Genomic DNA, 14,087 nt, shown 5'->3' on the forward strand with positions numbered 1-14,087 from the left:
AGCATTTTACGTTGGGCCCTGAAAACCAGACCGTGGTGGAATATACACTAGACATGAAATCAACTTGACAGAAACCTCGACGAATGTATCAACCGTCAGCCATTGTTTGGTAAGCAAAGTGGGATCCAAAGGAAAACACTCATGAATAAATATTTTAACATAAAAGACAAACCATGATAAAAAACGTTACCATTATAGCGAATTATTAAAACTATTTTGTCAGATTGAACGAAGAACAGGACACTAGGAAGCAGTGGACGGTGCAATCGTAGAGTGGTGAGCGAGAGTAAAGGAGACTGAAAGGAGAGGAAGGAAGCTGTTCATTGTGGAAGGAAAGGCATATACAAGCACAAGTGAACACTGATTTGTTGCACTGATAGAACTGTAATGATATTGAGGTGCTCACTGTTGGGAACACCTCTCGATTGGACACGAGGAAGGTAGAAAAGACTCAAAGCTGGGGTTACCCTGGCATGGTACGGGAAACCTAGTGGCGGTAATTTGCCACATTAGGTATGGATTTGGTTAGCATACTGACTCTGTTGGAAAACTGTAGTTATAAATAAAATTTTTCCGGTACCGGGAATCGAACCCGAGCCTCCTGGGTGAAAGCCAGGTATCCTAGCCACTAGACCATACCGGATTCTTGTGGGCTTAGTCCTTAAGTTGAGTCACACTCTCGCTCTTGCCGATGACACACGAGAGTTGTAGCCACTGCCGGCGAGATGCGAGGGCGTGACGAATAAAGACGGTCATCGCCTGGCAGCACTCCATCACAAGTGGCGTCCAGTTTTGCCGCTGAGACGAACTCTTGCTGGAAGCTCGCCAACTGTGGCTGTTACACAACCCTGTGGCACACAGGATGCGTTCTGAGGCAGACCGCCACTGCTGCCGAAATGTTAAGGTCTGGGGAGAACTCTGTAGAGCGCAGTCCGGGTCGTGTTGATAAGGGCACGTTAGACTTGAGCAACTTTTGACCATACAGTGAAAGATTTCACGACCGGAGGTCTAAGCTACCCGTGAGTCTTCCGAGTTGCATAATCATCGTCCGAAAAACTGTTCCGTTACGCTTCGTCCAGAATTGCACAGAACATCTGAGCAGGACAGAGTAAGCCGATGCAGGATCACGTCTGAAGATGTCTAGCGCTGCTCTGAGACGAAACATTAGCAGCCGAGTACCTTTTTCAGATTCTTCTCATTTATCTTTTTTTTTTGTTCGAATTTGCGTCCAACTTTTGCCATGTCTTCTTATTATTTTGTCTTAGGTGCAGTTTAAAACTCTTCTCTTTTCGCTGTAGGGTTGGCTTATGCGTGGAGCAGGCGCATGCGCAAAACTAAATTTGTCGTTTCTTCTTATTGTTCCAAATTTATCCTTACTGCGACTTTCATAGAAATCCGCAACGTTGCGTCGCTAATTTGGTTGGTTCCATTCTCTTAATATGCCTACAGAATTTTAGCGTGCGTCTTCTCACATCCGAAGACTATTAGCATACATTTCAATTTCTATATGTGACTCCAGCGGTCAAGTGATTAGGATACGGAGTAAGGTTTTCCCGTAAACGCCCTGCAGATTATTTAATTTCGTTACATCACTAGTACAGATCGATCTTATTCACGATTATTACGGAATTTGAACTTAAGTATCACCATCCGATATTTGCAGCGAAATTCGCTTCAGACTTTGAAGAGACAAACGCAGGAGTATTGCGCTTGTTTGTGACAAGTGCCACAGCTTGGTATCGCTACCTTTTTCTGTGTTATGGGACAATACCGCACAGTTCCCATTATTTCGTTTCGTGCAGCACTTGACCATATTGTCGAGTCTCCGTTTTAGGACAAAGCAGTGCTGTAGGAAACCGAATTACTAACGAAAAGATAGATGCCGTCCTAATGAAAATTAAAGAGACACTTGAAAAAAAGTGAAGCAACCATATGAATATGAACAACTTAGTCAGCAAAGAAATAATACGCCGGCCGCGGTGGTCTAGCGGTTCTAGGCGCGCAGTCCGGAACCGCGCGACTGCTACGGTCGCAGGTTCGAATCCTGCCTCGGGCATGGATGTGTGTGATGTCCTTAGGTTAGTTAGGTTTAAGTAGTTCTAAGTTATAGGGGACTGATGACCTCAGATGTTAAGTCCCATAGTGCTCAGAGCCATTTGAAAGAAATAATGGGGGAAGGAAGGAAAACTAAAAGGGGGAAGAAATATATAGAATGGCTATACAAAGGAAATAATGCAGAGAGGAAAGAGGAAATAAATAAAGATGGAATGGGAGATAAAATACTGCGAGAGAATTTGACAGAACAGGGAAAGACAAGCCGAAGCAAGGCACCTAGAGTAGACGACATTCCCTCAGATGTACTGATATCTTCGGAAGGTTCAACTATGAGAAAACTACTTCCCCTCGTAAACTAGATATGAAACAGAAAAAAATACCCTCAGATTTCAAACAACCGTGTGATAACCCAAAGTTCAAACAAAGTCAGATGAAAATATTACCGAAAAAAGATTATATACTACAACAAAATATCAAGCAGCATATTGTCCACTAATTCTCTGAAGAAATAAAAAATTTACAGTTTGCTGATGACGCTGTAATTATATCAGAGACAGCAAATGACTTGGAAGAGCAGTTGAACAGATTGGATAGTACATAATACGAAGGACAGTCGTATAGTTTAAAATCACAGATGGTAAATGAGCGAAAGTCCAGCTGTTTTCACTGTATGACGATGGGTTTCATACACTGGGGGTAAATCGTCAGGTCATATCTGCATACAGAATAGAACTACGTAAGTAAAAGCACTAATAGTCAACAAAACCCACCGAACAAAATAGACAATAAAATGATGAACTCACAAAACTAATACTTTATGTGCCACAAATTCCAAAGGTCAAGGCGCGTAAAAACATGTCACACCACGGTAAAACCTTGGATGAAACGGCAAATGGGCATCCGATCCAAATCACGCGTGATGAGTAATACGTCTCCAAAACACAGTCAGAAGATGAGCCCAGACAGCGCGTGACACTCCACGTCTGATGGGATTAAACCTATGAGCGTAAAACATTGCAGAATGAACGTAATGTAAATTAACACACAGCTCGCGGTTTCATTGGAGTATAAAAGAAACCTTCTAGCATCGCCAAAAGCCGCGGGAGCTAAATATATTGGCTAGCGTCAAATTAGAACTGTACGCTACAGCGGTAGCCATAAACTGAAGCCAAGCACGCTCTACCCCCAAGTTGAACATCACGACATCTAACGGTAGAAACCGTACTGAAGGGACATGCATATTGGACCTTGACAATCGCAGTAATAAAGTGGATGTCAATGTTAAATAACAGTCCAGTACAAGAGACAGAAAGTAATAATCATTACAGTTATGAGAAGTGAGATACTGTTAAAATTACTTAAAGATGAGAAACAGAACTACCTGGTTCCATTTGCAACAAGATAACGGAACCCGACCGAAATCCTAGTCCTTGATGGCAAAATATATTAAACCAATAAAAAATATAAATATAAAAAACATAAAAACAAAATTTCTAAAACAGTGTAAAGTAATGCTACCCTAAGTTGACGCAGAAATCGATCCCTATCATTTTTTAAATAGTCCAAATTAACATGGAGAATATAGAGACCATATGATGGATCTTAGTGAAACCAGACTAGAGCTGACAAAAGACAAATTTTTTAACGTCGAATATAATTTGAAACGTTAGGAAGTATTTTCGGATGATATTTACCTAGAGTATGGGAGTGAAACATGGGCGATAAACAGTTTAGACAGGAGTGGTATAGAAATTTTTGAAATATGGTGCTACAGGAGAATGATGAAAATAAGATGAGTAGACCACGTAACTAATGAGGAGGTACTGAATAGAAATGGAAAGACTAGAAATTGTGGCACAATCTGACTAGAAGAAGGGATCAGTTGATAGAGATCACCGATTTAGTTCTGGAGGAATGTGTGGGGGATAAAAATTGTAGAGGGAGACAAAGAGATGGATACAGGAAGCAGGTTCAACTATATGTAGATTGCGAAAGTTATACGTAGGAGAAGAGGCTTCGTCAGGATAGAATGGTGTGGTTAGCTGCAGTCTTCGGACTGGAAACCACAACAGCGTGAGATGTATGTCTGTTCATTTCTGTTTTCATTTCTTACAGGTCCCTGCTTTGAGAAGTGGTTTACCACTCCTAAGAATCTCATTGATGCAGTGTGGATCTGGATTTATCCGTACGTTCTAACACACGCGCGATTCCCATATGACAGAGCCGGATCTGCTATATTTATGTGAAATTTATTTTCTTTACTACGGTATTCGCAGAATCGTGTTTACTGCACCAGACATTCTACGAAATACTATTAGTGTACACAAAGGCAGATTTGCGCACTCATTTTTTCGCAACGCGGTGGTTGCGCATTGAAAGTAGCCATGGGAGGAATGTAAACCTGGGGGGGAAAAATTGTTCTGCCTTTTGGGCAATTCCATTTCACTTGTGGCTGTTTATTAATAGAAAATTTGAGAAAACGTTTGGGAAGGTCGAAAAATTTGGTTTTTATTTTACACTACTGGCCATTAAAATTGCTACAGCAAGAAGAAATGCAGATGATAAACGGGTATTCATTGGACAAATATATTATACTAGAACTGACATGTGATTACATTTTCACGCAATTTGGGTGCTTAGATCCTGAGAAATCAGTACCCAGAACAACCACCTCTGGCCGTAATAACGGCCTTGATACGCCTGGGCATTGAGTCAAACAGAGCTTGGATGGTGTGTACAGGTACAGCTGCCCACGCAGCTTCAACACGATACCACAGTTCATGAAGAGTAGTGACTGGCGTATTGTGACGAGCCAGTTACTCGGCCACCATTGGCCAGATGTTTTCAATTGGTGAGAGAACTGGAGAATGTGCTGGCCAGGGCAGCAGTCGAACATTTTCTGTATCCAGAAAGGCCCGTACAGGACAATGTCTCAAGTGAGTTGCAGATTCCGAAGAAATCCGTGCACCACATCCTACTTAAACAACTTCTTCTCTGAAACTTCCTGGCAGATTAAAATTGTGTGCCGGACCTTTTTTTTGCAACGTATTAAACTTTTATTTACAAGTTTAACTATACATTTGTGCAGGTGAAAATATCTCTAAGTTTCTTGTGTACATTTTGCATATAGTTCGAGAGTCTTTTTCTTTTGCTTTCGCTGTGGTTACTTTCTGGTACACAGGAAGTTTCATGTCAGCGCGCACTCCTCTGCAGAGTGAAAATCTCATTCTGGGAACAACACCAGGCTATGGCTAAGTCATGTCTCTGCAATATCCTTTCTTCCAGGAGTGCTAGTTCTGCAATGTTCGCAGGAGAGCTTCTGTGAATTTTGGAAAGTAGGAGACGAGGTACTGGCAGCAGTAAAGCTGTGAGGACGGGGCGTGAGTCGTTCTGGGGTAGCTCAGATGGTGTCAGAGGGCTGCGTGCTCTCTGTAATAAAAAAACTGAGTCAAGGAATCAACGATCAATTTGAACGGATGTCTTGTCACGTCCGCCCAGACCAAACACAATGAACTATATCTAGAAAAAAAAGATGGCAGAGCACTTGCCCGCGAAAGGCAAAGGTCGCGAGTTAGAGTCTAGGTCCTGCACACAGTTTTAATCTGCCAGGAAGTTCCATATCAGCGCACACTCCGCTGCAGAGTGAAAATCTCATTCTGGAAACTTCTTTCCTGTGCATACAAAATCCAAATCGTGCAGTTCCTGCAACCAGCGGATTACTGTGCTCGTTACGACTTTGCTGTTCCCATGCTCACTGAGACTGAGGGAGATCGCGACTGTCTGAAATGTGTCCATTCCTGAGCTGAGGCCACAATTTATTCGAATGGTGTTGTCAGGCGACACAACTCTAGGATCTGGAGGCCCGAGAATCCCCACGCTGTGTCTGAGACCGTCAGAGACATCCCTAAGTTTAACGCGTGGTGCAGTCGAATGCATAGTAAAATCATGGGACCTTTTCCGTTCAATGATGCGACAATCACAGCCAATACCTATCTGATATTTTCTAGTTCTTTGTTGTGCCGCAGATTCAGGACATTTCGGACTTAATTTTCCAACAAGATACTGCGCCACCTCGTTGGCGGTTGTATATTGATGCCTGTTTGGATACATTACTGGGAAGGTTGACCGGCCGTGGTGGCCCCACCAAGTGCTCTCCACGATCACCGGACGTAACACCTCCGAATTTCTTCATTTGGGGTAATGTCAAGGATCAGGTTTACCAAACACCAATGAACGACATCGCAGCATTACGGCACAGAATTACGGACTTATCTCACAAAATGTTGACCAACACATGGGTAGAAGTTGAATATCGCCTGGATATCCTTCGGTCAACGAAAGGTATACACGTCGAAATTTGTTAATTCTGTGTGTGTGTGTACAAAAACTTGAATATGTGCATTCCTTATGCATGTTTGTAATGAAGGAAAGAGTACTGGAACACCCTGTATATTGAGGTACTTACATATCCAGCGGAGCTGTGTGTGTTCCTTACTTCCTGTCTTCGCGTCAACAAGTCTTCCTTAAAATACAACGTTTCTTTCAACACTTTCTGCGCTATTCTTCACTGGCGTTTTAGCTATTGAACTACATGGGACTTGTGTGGCGCGGTAAGGTCCAGGCTTCGTGGTGGCCATTTATGTGGGGCTGGAGGTGTTGCTGAACCACGTCCGACCCAACGGCCTCGAAATGGTTCATCGGAGAAATCAGTCACACGAATAGGGAAGTGTGCCGGAAACCGTTGCTGCTCTAGCTGTTGTCGCTGCGCCCTCTTGTAGTGTTTTGTGGTCCCTGGTTGGATGAGGAGAGGGTGGTATGATAGGGGGGTGGCCGGTTTGCTCTCACTACAACAGAAAATGCACTCGTGTTTAAGATACAGGAACCAGTTGAGTAGTTCAGTGATGTCCAGTCTGAAGTTCTGTGCTTAACAGCAATCTTATAACGTGTACTAATTCTTGAACCTTGTCCGTGTCCATATCACAGTTAAGAATATAGAATGACTAACGTTGCCTCACCGCTAGCTAAGGTGCGAGGCGATGACTATCACTGTGGAAGACTAGGGCACAGTGCGACGTACTGAGCTGCAATGTGGACTGAGTCCCGATGCGAAGTACTGAGCTACTGAGAGTGGGAGATTGAAACAGCTCGGTCGCCGGCGGCGGCCTATAAGCACACTGCCTAGGGGGCGTTACCGGCGTGTAGCCTGGGGGCGAGGCGCGTCTTGGTCTTCTCCTGTCATAGCCGCGCTTATATCAGCGCTTGGTGTACAATGTTTCCTAGTGCCGACCGGTGTGCTGGCGAAGGCACACACACTACACGAGGTCCATGACTACCTTGTCCTCGAGTAAAAACAATATTAGCACTGATCGGAAATAAATCACTAAATAAAACTACTCGATTTATTTCCCAAGTTGTACAAAGTCCAGAAGGTGACACGTTTGAGAGCATACATAGTTGCAAGGACGAGGCCGCCAGTGAGCCAGTCAAAAGTATGACTTTATGGGTGCAGTGGTGGCCATCGTCGGTTCCCTTCCGTCACGATGGTTACTTCGCACCTATACTGTACTTCGCGCATAATGTTTTCAGTGGCGGCTACGCTTTGCAAGTAGGCGTCCCACAGTTGCGAAATATGAGTTTAAAATTGATGTTAGTCTCGAGTCACTCGTGTCATCATTTACATTTGTCGCACAATTTCTTTGATTTATTACCTTACTTGCGTTCGACATGTGAATTAAATCTGAACGCTACTAAGACAGAAAATTAAAGAAATCTTCTTCTACTTCATCTTGTTCACCTCTCTCAGTCCACCTCCTCCATATGTTTCCATTATGTTCACCTGGTACCACTGTGCTCCAGCCACCAGCTTCATGTTGTCGAGCAGTCTCTTTTACGGTCTTCCCATGCCTGTCTTGCGGCCCCATTGCGTCCAGTGAACAATTCTGCTGTGACCTTGTCGAGCTACGTGTCCGACCCATCGCCAATTCCCTGTAGGACGTCTGTTGTCTTTGGTCTCTGTGTAGCGTCCTCTGGTCGTGCCCTGTCCCTGCGGCTGACTTCTACATCTGCCACTCTACGGTTCGTTGTGTCCACTGCAGTATGCGAGTACTCGCCATTGTCAGAGTCACAGTCCAGACCGTAGGTTGTAAATGGTAATATGCACGTACAGCAGGTTATTTGGGAAGTCCTATTTAGTCGGGATAAATCTTAGTTTCTAGTCCCTAGCTCAGTTGTATTCTGCAGGGAATTTCTGCCTTTTGATTGCTTTTCCGTAGTTTAAGTTTGATACCGAGGTTGTTGTATTCATCATCACCTTCTACACCTTGGTTTCGATTGTACGTTGTCGTTGTCTGCGTTTAGAGTTTTTATTTTACTGATGTTCACTGCCACGCCAATTTTTGCAGAAGCAAGTTTAAATTCTTGGATCATACTCTTTAGTTCTTCCATCAAAGAAATAATAAAACTAAATTTTTATAAAGAAATAGTAAGATTAAATAAAGGTAATGTTCCTTTTCCCAACACATTGTTGACACTGCACGTTTACATTTAAGTCTTCTGTAAACGATGAAACAATTTTTCAGATTTGTCAAATCATTTGGCAGTTTGCAGCTTTGTTTGGAGTATTTCTGAAAAATAGATTGTGTTTGAGAGAAATTTAGATTTATGGCCGATATCAAGAGATAGCGGACGTTGTGTGCGTTGATGTTTCGCCGCGCACGCTCAGCGAGAAAAAGTTTTTCTGCCTGCATTGTGAGTTTCCAAAGTTGTGGAAACTACCGACAACAGAGTACGTTGATGAAAAGCTCTGGCAGTCATTGCGTGTTTCCCAGCAACATATTACGCAGGAAGACGCTAGCAAGAAGATCAATATGCTACGCACCACGTACACGTGGCAGTGCAATACATTAAAAAAAATCGAACTCTCCGGCTCTTCCACGGACGACGTACATGTTCCCACGTCGTGGTATTTTAATGGTCTTTAATGAGACTCGCACGGGTATATTTATCACTCACTTTCAACCATTGTCTGGACCACCGTCTTTTTTTCTATTTTCTTCTGTATACATAGTGCTAAAGTCTACACAACAAATACTTTATCTGCTTTGGCAGTAGTTTCCATTGGTGTCAAAATACTTCCCGATAGCTCGTTTGAAGAACCCGTGGATAGGAAACAGTGAATTTGACAAAAAAGTTTTATAGGTTACAGGATCACTTCTGCACAAAGAGACATAGGGTTTCTTTGGAATCCGGTGATATGTTCCGTTCACAAAACACTTCGTTACAGATTATGGTAAGCTTCCGTTTCAGCATTTGTCGACAAAATTTGTAGAGTTCGTCAGGCTGCCCAGCTGGACATAGTTTCTTTTTGTTTCGTTTTTTCCTTTGTCTTTTTTTCTTTTTCTTTCTCTTTTTTTCTTACTCTCTTTTCCTTCAGCAGAATTTGAATATACCGAAAATTTTTGTTTCACTCGGTTTTTCATCCATTTTTTGTTGTAGTTGTTGGATTAGGGCTGTGTCAGTTTCAGTTAATAGTTACTTTTAATTGTTTCGATTAGTTTACGCCTTCTCAGAGTCTGGAAAGGTCATTATGTCTGAACACAAAATATGTTCCATGATTCTACAACAAATCGATGTCAGTGAAATTGGTCGGTAATTATGTGCATCCGATTTTCTACCCTTTGTATAGATTGCTATGACTTGGGCCTTTTTCCAGTCCCGTGGAATTTTCCGCTGTTCCAATAATGTCTGATGGATGACGGAGAAGAATGGTGCTATACTTGTAGCATAGTTAACATTACCTGTACTGTCAGCAAGAGAAGGTATTGAATTATTTGTAGCGTTCAAAAATTTTACGTACGACCAAAATTTTTTCGCCATGGAAGTACACTTTAACCGCGGCGCAAGCGAACGGTTTACATATCTTACCGTTTCGGAAACGCTGTACCCGTGGCCAGAAAGCCAATGACCGTGCCCGTTTGGACGTCAGATAAATCGCTCCGTTCCCGCATAACTGCAACGACTGCACTGTTTCCGCGCCCACCCGATACGTTTGTATACCCTCCACTGCTAGTGTTGTCAAGCTGACGTCAGCTATAGGCTGTAGTCAGATTAATGTGGCTGGACATTGTATATTTCAGCGTCGTGACACTCTGATAGTATCATTACAGCTTTTGACTGATTATCAAATCAGCATCAGACGATCTCTTTGTAAAGAAAGAAAAAGGGGATGGTAAATTACGAAGATCAAAACAGTGATTCTGTCCCCAGACCACAGACTGGCCAGTCGGGACCGACCGACCGACCACCACGTCATCCTCAGACGATGGCGTCATTATGTGCAGTGTGGATGGGCATAGGGTGAGCACACCACTCCCCCTGTTGCTGTCGGGTTCCAAGACCTTGGAACCGTTGCTTCTCACCTAACTGGCTGCTCAATTGAAACCATCTGGTTGAGCGGACCTCGTCCCAGTCTTACCAACAAGGAAAAATCTCTGGCAATATCATGGCAGTCACTGAACACTCTGCTACGCAGGAAGATCCGTAGTAAAGTACTGGAAAAATAAATTACAGTTTAAAGTACTTTCTTTCAATCACTACATACTGTAGTTGTTTGTACTTATAGAATTGAGCCTGATTTGTAATTTAGCTTTTTAACGTTTTACTATCGTCCTTTTTCTTTCTCCTTAAAAAGAGAAAACCGGTCATGATACCATGCGAGTGACCTGAGGCCAAAACACATAGTAAAAACAGAACTCAGTTTTTAGAAGTGTAATAACGAATTACAGATTTTAAAATGACACTGTAACTCACAATATTATATCATGAATAAAGGTCACAACTTGGGGAAAACTGGGTTAGTAAGTTTGTGAGAGCACCAAACTGAGCGTCTTAAGTTTCCTTGTTCGGTTCATACTTTCGACATTTATTTTATTGCAATTAAAATTGGTAGCGCTGAAAGAAATAGCCTTAAGAAAAAGGGATAACGAACATAACTCACGAGGCCGCTTCAGCACAGCTTAAAATTTTGATGCATTCATCTAACCAAGCTAATTTTGTACCTGAGATTGTGAATGATGGTAAGAGTTGATCAAAACTGAGCACCGGTACGACGCTATTGGGTGCTGTTAAACGCGAAGCTGAGCATAAGAAGCACACATTAATTAGTATCGCCATCGCCATCTTCATCTTACAGTTAAAAAATTTTGATAATAATTTGAGAGTCTTGTCTTAATTTGAGACCCCGTTTTGTACATGGTGCAGTAAAAGCTATTAGAAGCCAACTGAACAGAAAATAATCGATAGCCATCAAAATTCCAGTCTAATAGCAAGTGTTCGTCGCCACACCAGATGCAGATTCATCACAAGAGAATCTTACGAATACATGTATGAGAGTATATAGTCCGGTTTGTTGGATCGGTACGTGGAGTATTATGTATTCGGAGAAGTGGCAGCTTACTGAAGATAACGTCCAGGCTCGTTCAGTCGTACGTTGGCTTTGGTTTATCGCGTCATGAAAGGGAATCTTTTTGGATTCGAACGAGTCAAGGCGTGCATTTGCGAAAGGAAACAGCTGTTGAGAACTAATTGTATAACCGGATTAACAGTGAACCACTCCTAAACTAATACCGTATATCCTTTTGTGCCTACACAAACATACTAAAATTAACAGAAAAACCGTTACTTGGTAAAATGCTACCCTTTTTCTTTATTATTGAATGAATGATACTTACAATAAATGACAAACACAGTATTTTGTATGTTACACAGGATTAATTCATTTGGTTAACCGGTTTTCGACTTCCAGGGCTGCTAACAGACTGTAAAGGATTATCGTCGTCATAGAAATTACAGTTTTTTGTAAACGACACTCCAGAATATGTTACTCGCCTAGAATAAAGGCACAAACACACACTAAATGTCATCTTTGACAGTGTTGTGGGAAATCAATTCAAAAGGTAGAAAATTGAACAATAAACGAATATAAGGGGAGCAAATCTGGTAAAACCTTAACACTTAACTCAGAAAACAACCCATAAGTAACAATTTAAATTAAACAAACAATCATAATAAAATAAAATTAGTACTTCATAAGAGTGATAATGAGTTTTATTGGGACTGTTAATTTAATTTAAATTGTCATGTAGGCGTTGTTTTTCAAGTTTAGTCTTATTTTTCAACTTTTTACCTTTTTAAGTGCATTACCACAGCATTGTCAAACACGGCATTTAGAGCATTCTAGACGAGTAATAACTTGTCCAATGTTGTTCACAAATATTATTGATGTACAATGAGAGACTTGTAAACACAGAATGTCACGGATATGAGGTGCAATCAGTCGCTACTGACGATCTCTAATCGCGATGACTTTTGCGACGTTAAAGGATGCAGCAGATTGGGTGAAATGCGCTACATGAACATCCATCTTTCACCAACGTGGAAATCGGCGATTTTAAATGCACACGTTTTACACACCCACCAGTGAACATTTTTCCACACAAGCGACAGGCATATCATTTGGCGTCTCCTCCACCTCATACATTTGTTGCCTTTCCTTAGGTTCTTGGCAAGAACTACACAAACAAACCTAAAGCTGGAGACAGCGTAAATGTCTTTTTTCCCTTTCAAAATAGCTAAGAGGTAGACATTACCGTGTAACAGAAATAAATTCCGTAATCGGATTCCATCATTAACAACAAGTGTTAAAACAAGAAGCAGTTCATTTCCACTTACGGTTATTTTTAAGCTCTCCGAAAGCTTTTAGTGAAAGCACAGAGAACTAATCTACTGTATTGTGCTAGCTTCAATAAAAATGTGCCAGCTATTAAAATGTGCTACCTGTTAAACTAAGAGGAAAGAATTAAAATACTTATTTCTGCAATTTTTTGTTTAATAACGGAACTTTTTACTTCTATGATGTAGAAATTATTACACTTTTAATCGCCAAAACTGAACCAAAGACGCAAAACTTATCATTTTTGTATTGACTTGTTCAATGTAAAACTCTGTTTAAATGCGTATGTCGTATGTTGGAAATGCAGGAAACTACTCAAAAGTTGCCAAATTCCAAGAACAATTGACGTGAAAGTACTTGAAAACTGATGAACATAAAATGGTTTTTCACTCGTAGCGAGTGTAGAGTGTGAGTACTGGCTGTACTCTCACGTAATGTAGTCGCTGCACTGCGACGAGCAGAGTGGCGCAGTGGAAGCGTGCTGGGCCCATAACCCAGAGGTCCGTGGATCGAAACCACGCTCTGCTAATTTTTTTTTTTTTTCTTGTTATAACCATAATGGTCTTTATGGAAAATTTCAACTAAGAAATCGACGAGATATTGATGATGGTTGTAGTCTTACAATATAATTTGCCAGTGAGCATTATGAAGCACACCTCTTATGTTCAGAGCGTTCAAATGACTACGGAAGGATCTTCATTGCATAACCAGTGGACATGTCTCAAGGGGGAATTCCACAGAGGCAACATTAGGCGATAGGGTGCCTGAAGTGCTGTACTGCACGGTGTCTCGTGTTGCCATGTTCTGCGGTGCGACATGAAACCGTGCTACGAAATTGCTGCCGCCCAGTACCATGCGCCTTACGTCATAATTGCGCGTCATGTCTTTTACAACCGGTAACAGCAGCTACAGTCTTCATCATAGCCTTGAAGAAACAGAAGAAAAAGACGCGCCGTACAAAATTGATTTATTTCATTTAATATCACTTTTTTTCAATATAGGTCATAGTTACTGTGACTGCAGCATAAAATTTGAAGGGTTTGCAGTCTCTGGCTGCATTACGTTTTGTTCATTTTAGCCGATACGTTGCTGTATGCTAGATGTAGCTAACATATCGAAATAGGTTTTAGAGTTGGAAGGAAAATTACATCTCACTACAGTACGCAGGAAACAGAAGTTCTAGTACTTTACCTGTGTGCGGTGCCTGACGGCGCCACATGAAAGAACAGCTGGTGCAAGTAGACGCACTTTTCTGAAACTAGTAATCACGAAATGATGGAAAAGAAGAGGTTCCACACCAGAG

The 14,087-nt window shown here is 41.8% G+C and overlaps 2 non-coding genes across 2 annotated transcripts; one reads left to right on the top strand and one right to left on the bottom strand.

Moving 5' to 3' along the window:
* Positions 1-571: 571 nt before the first annotated feature.
* Positions 572-643, bottom strand: Trnae-uuc (transfer RNA glutamic acid (anticodon UUC)). The gene has a single exon. It is a non-coding gene; the product is annotated as a tRNA-Glu (tRNA).
* Positions 644-13,240: 12,597 nt separating this feature from the next.
* On the top strand, positions 13,241-13,312 carry Trnam-cau (transfer RNA methionine (anticodon CAU)). Its single transcript has one exon. It is a non-coding gene; the product is annotated as a tRNA-Met (tRNA).
* The last annotated feature ends 775 nt before the right edge of the window (positions 13,313-14,087 follow it).

This window comes from Schistocerca nitens, chromosome 10, assembly GCF_023898315.1.
Source record: "Schistocerca nitens isolate TAMUIC-IGC-003100 chromosome 10, iqSchNite1.1, whole genome shotgun sequence".
Lineage (NCBI taxonomy): Eukaryota > Metazoa > Arthropoda > Insecta > Orthoptera > Acrididae > Schistocerca > Schistocerca nitens.